We start from the raw sequence: 6840 nt of genomic DNA on the forward strand, positions 1-6840 counted from the left end.
GTAAAACCACTTGTTAACTATTCATAGCAAGCCAGTTACTTCAAACAAGAACCGTCTGTACTTATTCAGAATTAGAGCTTAGAAAGTGTTCATAAACAGCGAAGCACACACACACACGCGCACACACACACACACACACACACTACCATACTGCTCTGTCAAAAAAATAGCGGGAATTGTTTAATAAACTAGTCATCGAAGCACTTCTTATAGGCACTTTCCGGAAGGCCTTCAGCTTCGTCTGCGAATTTTGTTTGATGGCTTCAATGGACTCAAAGCGTCTTCCACGAAGTGGTAATTTGAGTTTGTGGAACAAAAAAAAAATGTCTCACGGGGTCATATCTGGCGAATACGGTGCTTCATCGATGACATTCGTTGCGTTTTTGGTTAAAAATTCTCGTACAAGTGTGTGGGACGGCGCATTATCGTGGTGCCAAATTCAAGAATTGTTCTTATACAAATCTGGCCTTTTTCGGCGAACATTCTCTCTCAAACGCCTCATAACGCCTAGATAATAGTGTTTCTTGACTGTTTACTCCTCCGGAAGGAATTCCGAGTGGATAACACCAAGATAGTTAAAAAAAAAAAAACAGTCAACATGCCTTTGATTTTTGAGCGACTTTAATGTGTTTTTGTCGGTTTCGACTTGTTATCGAAGTACCAGTCCGAAGCTTGTTGCACCTTTCATATCAAACTCATAAACCCACGTCTCGTCACCCGTTATGATGCATTTCGTAAATGTAAGGTTAGAATTGTCTTGTTCAAGCATGTCTTCAGAAACCTGTTTGCGATGTTCTTTTAAAATTGAGCTCCTTCAGAACAAGCCGTGCCGCTACCCGTCTAATGCCCAAGACATCAACTAAAATGGTGCAAATGGATTCATGAGACATGTCCAGATCCTTAGCTATCTCCCTTAAGCTTGAATGACGATTTTTAATCACAATTTCCTTCGCTTTGTCGATATTTTCGTCAGTTGAAGGCGTTGAAGGTCGACCGGAACGAGGCACGTCTTCAACCACTTCTCGTCCTTCTTTGAATGCTTTGTACCACTCGTATGTTCGCGTTTTCGATAAATCTGGCTCACGGAAGGCCTTCTCCAACATTTTCAATGATTCAGCACAAGAACCGTTGGTAAAACAAAATTTGAGGCAAACTGTTGGTTCGATATTTTTATCCATACTAAAAATCGCCAAGCACACTTGAGGTCGTCTAACTTAAGCAACAGCTGTAAACAAACTGGTGGACAGATCGCGCCAAAACTATACGTGACAATTAAGTACATTAGTACCAACGTGCAGCAAAAAGAAAATTATCATACCTTTTGCACGGGCATTTCAAATGAACAATTTCCGGTATTTAGAGTAAGGTGGGGTAAGACTGCGCCACGGGTAAGACTGCGCACCGGTTTTTCGAGGTGAAAATCACACACAGTTGGCACCACTGCGTCACCGTTACTTCGTCCAAGATGGTAGCTAGCTGTGGACAGTGGTGAAGATACGTTTGAAATTCGTTGTGCTCAGAGAGGTAAGTGAAAATATTTTGAGGATGTTTGCTATTTATTTTAGTACTACGTGTTTTGAGTACTACGTCACTGTGAATGTATACAATATTACGATGTTGATGGATAGAAGAAGCTGTGTTAATGCCGAGTTTACGTGCGTATTAGTTTCCATTGCTTTGTGCAATGGCTGGGCAGCATCACGTGATTTGTTCAGGAATGCAGCACGGGGCACGACTGCACACGTGCGCAGTTTTACCCCACAAGTGTGTGGCTTGCAAGGCCCAGCCATTAAATAGATCATTTTTTGGTCCACTGAAGTCGTTTTATTCATCTGAGTGTGATAAGTGGATGAGTAACCATCCGGGTCGCCCAATCACAGTTTTCCAAGTGGCATCCATTTTTACAAAGGCATATGGGAAGGCAGCTACAGTTGGGAATGCCATGAAGGGCTTTGAAGTGACTGGATTATGCTCTTTCAAACAAGACATCTTCACTGAGGACGAGTTTCTTCCCTCTACTGTGACAAATGTATCAGCTCCAACTCCAGGTGAGCAGCCCTCAACAAGTGGGGTTAACAATACTGGATCATACGGGCATATTTCCGTTAACCAGATATCACCACTTCCACGTGCAAAGCATATTCAGCACCGCCGACGAAAGGGAAGGCAGTCTCAGGTGTTAACTGGATCTCCATTCAAAGTCAACTTGGGCCCGACCCTGTGGCCGAGTGGTTAGCACATCGCGCTGCGACGCCAAGGGTCCCGGGTTCGAATCCCGGTCGGGCTTGGTTGTTTGTGAATGTCCATTCATCAATTTCATCATTTCATCACTCATCCCCATCTTCGCAAATTAGCCAAGAGGCACAAAACGCGAAGTAAAATAAACTAAATCAATCAATCAATCAATCAAAGTCAACTTGGAAGCCTCGTTGGCTGAGAAGAGTAAGAAGAAAGTTCAGGGGAAACAGAAACGGAACATCGTTGTTGAAGAAGATGTAGCAAGCAGAAAACGCCAGAAGAAAGACTACAATTGTCCAGGTTGTAATGAGAAGTACAGCGACCCTCCAGTAGAGGATTGGATCCAGTGTTCCACATGTGACGAGTGGTGGCATGAAAATTGCACCTCGTATGAAACAGGAACCTTTATTTGTGATTTGTGTTAGCGATTCCTAACCCAAGTGCAGGACGGGATTCACTAGTGATTTGTGTATCTTTTTATACAAATGGGACTCTGTGTAGAAAGTGCGCATTTTTACCCCAACTTGATCGCAGTCTTACCTCGCGGTTCGGGTAAGACTACGCATTTGCATGGTCACGGTTTTGTAATTGTTTCATGCAGAAATGTTGTTCATTCAGCTTTCGGAAATTTACTGTGAGTCAGCAAAGGATAGTGCAATGTGTATTGCTTTTTTCATGTGTGTCTGTAGTTTCATAGCTTGAATATACAATTATGAACTCAAACTGCGCAGTCTTGCTCCACCTTACTCTATTTGACAGAAGGTATACCAACCATTAATAATAAGAAATTGCAGTTAACACTTTTTATTACTGTGTCTCATGCCGTACGTACAATGTGTAAACGAAATCGAAGAATTCGTTTCCCGTAAATGTGAGTACAAGTCGAAACTGAAAATTTTAAATAAAGAAATTTCTCAATGGAATTGAGAATTAAAATAATACTCAACGTAACGTATGCTCACAGCAAAAATATATTTATGGTCCTTTAAAAGTTCTTTTAACCGGACTGTGTTTATATTATTTATTTATTTATTTAATAGAAGATTCCAAATACAGCGTTAGCCATTTTACATTGGAACGTTTTTATAGAACATAAGGACAAAAAAATAATAACATAATACATCAAAAATAGTAACATAAAAAAAATTACATGTGGTTAAAAGACTTACATATTTTTTGCTAACTTTCTTCCAGATTTCCAAAAATGTCTATTTGGCTTCCTAGATTATTATATTCACTGGGCAGTCTATGGAACAGAGAGCGCTGGATGAGACACAATCTCGGCTTCTGAGAGGCAAAAAGTTGAGTGCTTCTTGTTGAACGGGCAGGCACACGAAAGTGAATTTCCTGAAGAAGGCGGTCACTTCTGAGGTTGCCATTCACTATTTTATGTAGAAATATTTGGTCAGCCTGTCTATGTCTCTCTTGTGGAGTTTGGATATTTAACATTTGCAGGAGGATGGACTTTTGCAAGTGTTTTGTGGACGGAATTCGGTGTCGAACAATGGCCAGGAAGAAATTTAGGACGGAATTAAGTCTATCTGAATTTGAGGGGCATGCCATAGACCAGATCGGAGAACAGTATTCAATTTTAGGTGACACAAGAGATTTGTAAAAGGTGCTGAGGGCAGTCAAGTTGTTTATTTCCGTGAAACGATAGAGAAGACCCAGCATACGCATTGAACCCCTTGTGACTGTAGAGATGTGCTCAGAAAAGGAAAGTTTCTCGTCAAATATGACGCCCAGGTCCTTTTGTGCGGCAACTCTTTGAACACAATTATTTCTTATGAAATATTTAGTATTAAATGTGTTTTTCTTTAAGGAGAAGGTCATCATGGTACATTTTTGAGGGTTGAGTTTTAAGTTCCATAATTCACACCACTTTATTAGAGAATGTAAATTCTTTTGCAGAAGTGTCATGTCACTGAAATTGGAGATTTTACTATATATTTTGCAATCGTCAGCGAACAAGAGAAGGTTCTTGCATGACTCGGAAAGATATTCTGGGAGATCATCAAGGTACAGGATGAAGAGAAGAGGTCCAAGAACACTGCCTTGAGGTACACCAGAAGATACAGCTTGATAAGAAGAAGACATTCCGGAAAGAACAACTTTTTGTTGTCTGTTTTGGAGGTAGTGCTTGAGCAGAGAGAGAAAGTTTCCATGAATATTGAAACGGTGGGATAATTTATGAAGCAGGAAATTGTGGTTTATAGAGTCAAAAGCTTTCGAAAAATCCAGATATATTACATCCAGTTGAGAATTTTCAGATATAGAGTTGATAGCGTCAGATAATAAAATGCTTAAGTTGGTTAAGCAGGAGCTTCCTGGTAAAAAGCCGTGCTGTGCTGTATTTATATATGGAGAGGTAAATTTGTAGAGTCGGTCCTTTATTATCTTTTCACAGGCGATAGAAAGTGGTGAAAGAAGGGAAATAGGCCTATAAGAAGAAACAGCACACTTGTCTCCAGATTTATATAATGGTACCACGTTAGCATTTTTCCATGAATCTGGAAATGTACCCTCATTGAAGCATCTGTTTAATAAAATAGAGAAGGGAATAGCGAGAGAGGAAGCAGCGTTTTTTAGGAAAATAGAAGGGATTTCATCAGGGCCATTGGCGCGATTTTGAGGCATTGAAGATAGGATGTATTGAACTTCTTCTGGAGACGTGGAGAGAGAAGTTAGAGAGTGACAGCAAACTGGACGGAGGACATCCAGAGGAAAGGGCTCCTTATTCACGTCCAAAATAATTTGTAGCAACACTGCCATCCAGTGGCGGCGATTAAGGGGGGAGAGGATGGGTACAGTTGCCCCCAAACTTTTTGCCACTTTTGCCCCTGCACTATGCTAAACCTTATGTACCAAGGGAAAGTAAACTGTCCTTTCCACCCCACCCCCCACTTTTTGCACCTTGCCCCCCTGTTTTGGAACCAAATCGCCGCCACTGCTGCCATCTATGCATATTTGAGAAGCTCTAGAGATCAAATCAAGTTCAACCCAAAAAAAGCTTTTTCATTTTCGTACATTTCCGCGACTGAACGTACAGTTTAAATGGCTGCGATCCACTGAGCTGTTGATCATGAAATACAACGTTTGATAATCTTTGATTACAAAGAAATAACGAAACTCCTTTGAAGTACCAAACGTTCTGGTGATACTGCAAGTCTTGTTGTAGTGGAACCACAGACAGAAGGACCTGCGCAGAACAACCTGTCTGTGCGTCGTACTCGCGTGTTGAGGGAAGGAATAGAGTGGATGGAGGGGAAGATGCGCAAAGGCTTTTGGCCAAAGGTTATTTTGTTTGTGTCGTTCTATAACAACTTCTGTTTATTCTCATCATCTTTGGAGTCATACCACAGGGTGTGCTTAAACGCAGCCCCCACTATTGAAAATTGGTCATCCGATACTCCAAGCTGTGTGGTGTGCTCTCTCTTATCTAACATTAAGCCATATTGCAACACAACATCTGCAAGACCTTTGAAATATCGACAAAATATTTAAGATTCCCTGAAAATTTTTAGCAATGTGAGAACTTTTCGATAACTACAATAACTAGACTAATGATCTATGATCAATGTGTTAATGGACATGAAACTGTTGTCCAAAATTCGAATAAATACCTATACTTTGAGATAACAGAGCCCTCTATTGAAATGTCAAAATACTTCTCGAAACTTTCAGATTTAAAGAACACAGCTATCCGCTAACATTAAACCATAAACTAAGTTATCACCTTTCGCCATGTTGTTTACATAGATTACGTAATCTACGTGTATAACATAGTCTACGTGTAGAATGTAGACTATCGTTGTTTACGCGTAGACGCACATCACTGGTGTAGACGTAATATAGATGGTCATGATAGATGTCCAGAAGTAAAAGTAATCACAGAGTGCCTTGGTAGAGTTATTAAATATGCTACACTGGCACATAATCAACGAGAGAAGTTAGTGAGTTTCAATAAATTTTGGAACAGAATATCACGAAACCTCGCCAACAGTATAATCTTCTACATTGTCACGTTCCCAATGACCAAGGCATGACCATGGCATCCACAAAACCCTCAGAATTATTATTTGATTGGTTGTGTGGCCGAATAGTATGCTAGGAATCCTCTGAAAAGCTTTATACATTGACATAACAAGGTAAGTAACATACATTGAACCATGCCATGATGGCACATATACTATCGAATTAAAAATTGCGGAAACCCGAATTTGGACTCTAAATTAAAAATTAACAAACTGGTTAAACCAAAGTTAAGCAATTCTGCGTTAAGCGATGGTAATCAAATGTTTCTTCGAGTATGCATTCAATTTCGTACGTCTTGAGAAAAAAATGCCGTTTTTTTGGTGTTACCCAAACGACACCTTTCTTTGAAGTTCTGTGACGTATTTTACAGTCATATCGAAAGATAAATCACTCAGATGTTGCATTATGTTCCATAATATACAAAAGTACTTTTGAGCACGAATCTTTTTATGTAAAAAAAAATGCAATAATTATATTGTTTTATTTTCCTAAGCCATTATTGCGTGGAATAATATCACAGACTTGCTATTCATATGAACAGTACAAAATACACCATAAAAACTACTC

The 6840-nt window shown here is 39.9% G+C and overlaps 1 pseudogene; it reads right to left on the minus strand.

Annotated features, from left to right (window-relative positions):
• Positions 1-773: 773 nt before the first annotated feature.
• Positions 774-1103, minus strand: LOC145994483 (protein GVQW3 pseudogene; annotated as a pseudogene).
• Between the last annotated feature and the right edge of the window lie 5737 nt (positions 1104-6840).

The sequence above is a fragment of the Lepisma saccharinum genome, chromosome 10 (assembly GCF_977018435.1).
Source record: "Lepisma saccharinum chromosome 10, izLepSacc3.1, whole genome shotgun sequence".
NCBI classification, from domain to species: Eukaryota; Metazoa; Arthropoda; class Insecta; order Zygentoma; family Lepismatidae; genus Lepisma; species Lepisma saccharinum.